Raw genomic sequence first — 3,714 nt, 5'->3', positions numbered from 1 at the left:
CCAGAAATAAATCCATGCATAAGCGATCAACTAACCTTTGACAAAAGTGCCAAGAATACACAATGGAGAAAATATACTCTCTTAATAAATGGTCTTGGGAAAACAGGATATCCACGTGCAAAAACCTGAAATTGGGTTTCCTTATCTCACACCATATAAATATCTCTTCAAAATGGATGAAAAACTTAAACCTAAGATGTGAAACCATAAAATGCCTAGAAGAAAACCTAAGGGAAAATTTCCTTGATACTGGTCTTTGCAATTATGTTTTTGGATATGGCACCAAAACCAGACAACAAAATAAAAAATAAACAAATGGGACTGCATCAAACTGAAAAGTTCAAGAAAAACAAGGAAAATAACCAACAAATGAAAAGGCAACCTACAGAATGAGAGGAAATATTTACAAACCGTATGTCTGATCAACATCACTAATAATCAGCAAAATGCAAATCAAAACTACAATGAGATATCACCTCACCTCTGTTAGAACGGTTAGTATCAAAAATACAAAGATGACAAGTGTTGGTGAGGATGTGGAGAAAAGGGAATCTTGGTATACTGTGGTGGGCATGTAAATTGGTACAGCTATTATGAAAAGTAGTATGGAGATTACTCAAAAAATTAAAAATAGAACTACTACATAATCAAGAAATCCCACTTCTGGGTATATATCTAAAGAAAATGAAATCAGTATCTTGAAGAGATATCTGCACTCCCACATTCAATGCAACATTATTCACAATAGCCAAGATACGGAAACAACCCAAGTCTCCATCTCTTAATGAATGTATAAAGAAAATGTGATATATATATATAATAAATATGTGATATATATATATATATGATATAGAATATTACTCATCCTTAAAAAATAAAAAAATCCTGCCATTTGTGACAACACGGATGAACCTGCAGGACATTAGTTTAAGTGAAATAAGCCAGACACAGAAAGACAAATAGTGCATGATCTCAGTTATATGTTAAATCTCAAAAAGTCAACTCATAGAAACAGAGAGTAGAATGGCATTTTCCAGTGGCTAGGGGGTGGGGAAAATGGAGAGGTGTTGGTCAAATGACACAAATTTTCAGTTGTAAGACGAATTAGTTCTGAAGACCTAATGTACAGCATAGTGACTATAGTTAATAATAATGTGTTGTAAACTGGAAATTTTCTAAGAGTAAATCTTAAGCATTTTCATCACAAAAATTGGTAAGTATATCAGGTGATGAATATGTTAATTAGCTCGGTTTTGGTAATCGTTTTACAAGGTAAATGTTATCAGAACATTACATTGCACACCCTAAGTATACACAATTTTTACTTATCAATCATTCCTCAATAAAGGTGGAAAAAATAAACATATTATGATATAGCCACATAATGTTACGTTATGTAGCCATTGAAAACGTACAAAAACAAACCAAACCAAAGAAGCCATTGAGTTTCACCTCTCCACTGGAACTCCTCTTATGAAGGTCACCATGAGCTTGTCACAGCTAAATCCAATAGACATTTTTCAGTGATTTTTAATTCTGTCAACACATCATTTATTTTTCTTTAAAATACTTCTTAAATTTTCATCAAAATTACACCATTCTCTTGACTCGCCTTCTACCCTATAGTTAACTCCTTCATAGTCTCTGGCAGGTTCCTTTACATCTTCCCTATCTCTAAATGGTGAAATGGTGATCCAGCTTTTGGTTCAGGAACTTCTTTTTTTCCTCTATTCCTTTTCAATACTATGTGATCTCATCAGGTTTTGTGGCTTTAAATACCACTTATCTAACCGATGACACAAAAAATCTCTGTCTACAGCTCAGATGTTGACCCATATATTTAACTGCCTATTTGACATCTGCACTTGGATGTTTGATGGTATCCTGAATTTAATATGTCTAAAACCTTAGTTTTCCCTTAAAAACTTAGTTTTCCCTTCTGAACCTGATTCTACTACAATATTCCCCTTTTCAGTAAATGGCATCTCCATTGATCCTTTTACTCAGGCCTATGACTCTGGATTCATCCCTGAATTCTCTCTTCCTCCTGTAGCAATTCATCAGCAAATCTCGTTGCGTCAACCATCAAAGCATAATCAAACCTGTATACTTCTAACTACCTCCTCTAATATCACCTTGGGCCAGGCCCACCATTGTTGCTTGCCTGGACTAGCAGAGTAGCCTAACTTATTACACCCCTGCACCTCTACACTCCACACTCCACAAAGCAGTCAGAGGAATCCAGTTAAAATAAAAGTCAAGTAAAAACATTCACCTGATCAAAATGCTGCTGTGCCTTATGTGTCACTGAGAGTAAAATTCAGAGTTTTTTAATGACCTAGTGATTTGACGGGCTACAGATCCACATGATCTGGCTACTGACTCCTTCTTAACTTAATCTCTTACCAACTCCTCCTCTATTACAGGGCTCCTTGCTATTCTTCAAACATGTCAAACATGATCACACTTCAGGACTGGATGACCTTTGGCCTCTGCTTGTATTGTTTATTCTCTAGACACCTCCATGGCTCTGCTCTCACCCCTTTCAGTTCTCTGCCCCATGTCACCTTGTTAGAGAGTATCTCATTACCTTGCCTGACCTCTCTACGAAAAAGACAGCCTCCAAGTTCATTTTTCTATATTTTTGCCCAACACTGGTGTCTTCATACCATTTATTACCACCCGACATATTATACATTTATTTCTTTAGTGTCTGTTTGTACTTAGAATAGTAAGTTCACGAGAGCAGGGAATTTTTTTCTATTTTGTTCATTGCTGTGTCCTTAGAACCTAGTTTTCTAGAGTTTGGCACATAATATTTATATAGTACAGGGATGAAATAAATGAAGCTGAAATAATATCATGAAAATCATGTTTTTTTAACTGTTAGGAATAGATTCATTATGGTTTAATCTATTCATGTGAATAGACAATTACTCTCCTTTTATATCTGTGAGACTCTGGTTTACTCATTAACTTCTCTGCAAAACAGAAAATAAGAGTACTTCCTAGTCACGTTGAGTTAATCAATTTTTATTTACATGAGCTCTTCCAACAAAGAGCTCTGAAAATAGTGCCTGGAACATAGAAAGCCCTCCATAAATGTTAGCTTTTATCATGGCTCTTACTATTAAATATATGAAGAACTAATCACTCCACAGTTCAACTGAATAATTGTTTCGGTCATACAATGCTGATAATGCAATTGATTGAATTTTCGGGAATCTTCCTATATAACTTCTAGAAGTATATAGTCTTGATAAAAATATCTTGCAAGATAAAAGATGCAGTTACAACATGCTGACCATGTAAAAGGATTTAATAGATAAATTGTTGCTTGCTTACAAATTAGTCAGTGATGTGAAATAAGACAAAATGCATGACAATATATTCTATTTTCTTGTGAGCTTTAGGAAAAGCAACTGACTTTCCTTCAGCAACTCTATCATTATCAAGATAATTCAAGCTGAATGAATTATAATTTAATACTCTACAATAATCACTGCTAGAAGCAAGCAGCAGTCTGCACTGTAAGTAAAATTACCTGAGTTTTTTTTCTTTTGTTATCCAACACTTCAGAATAATTTATACATATATGTGTGTGTATATATGTATACGTATGTGTGTGTGCATATGTATGTGTATATAGGTATCTACTAATAAAATGTTACCAAAAAGGAAATAAAAGAGTAAATTTAACTAAATATATTAAAA

The sequence above is a fragment of the Diceros bicornis genome, chromosome 33, assembly GCF_020826845.1.
Source record: "Diceros bicornis minor isolate mBicDic1 chromosome 33, mDicBic1.mat.cur, whole genome shotgun sequence".
Lineage (NCBI taxonomy): Eukaryota > Metazoa > Chordata > Mammalia > Perissodactyla > Rhinocerotidae > Diceros > Diceros bicornis.
The sequence above is the reverse complement of the archived record's forward strand: the minus strand, read 5'-3'. Positions refer to the sequence as shown.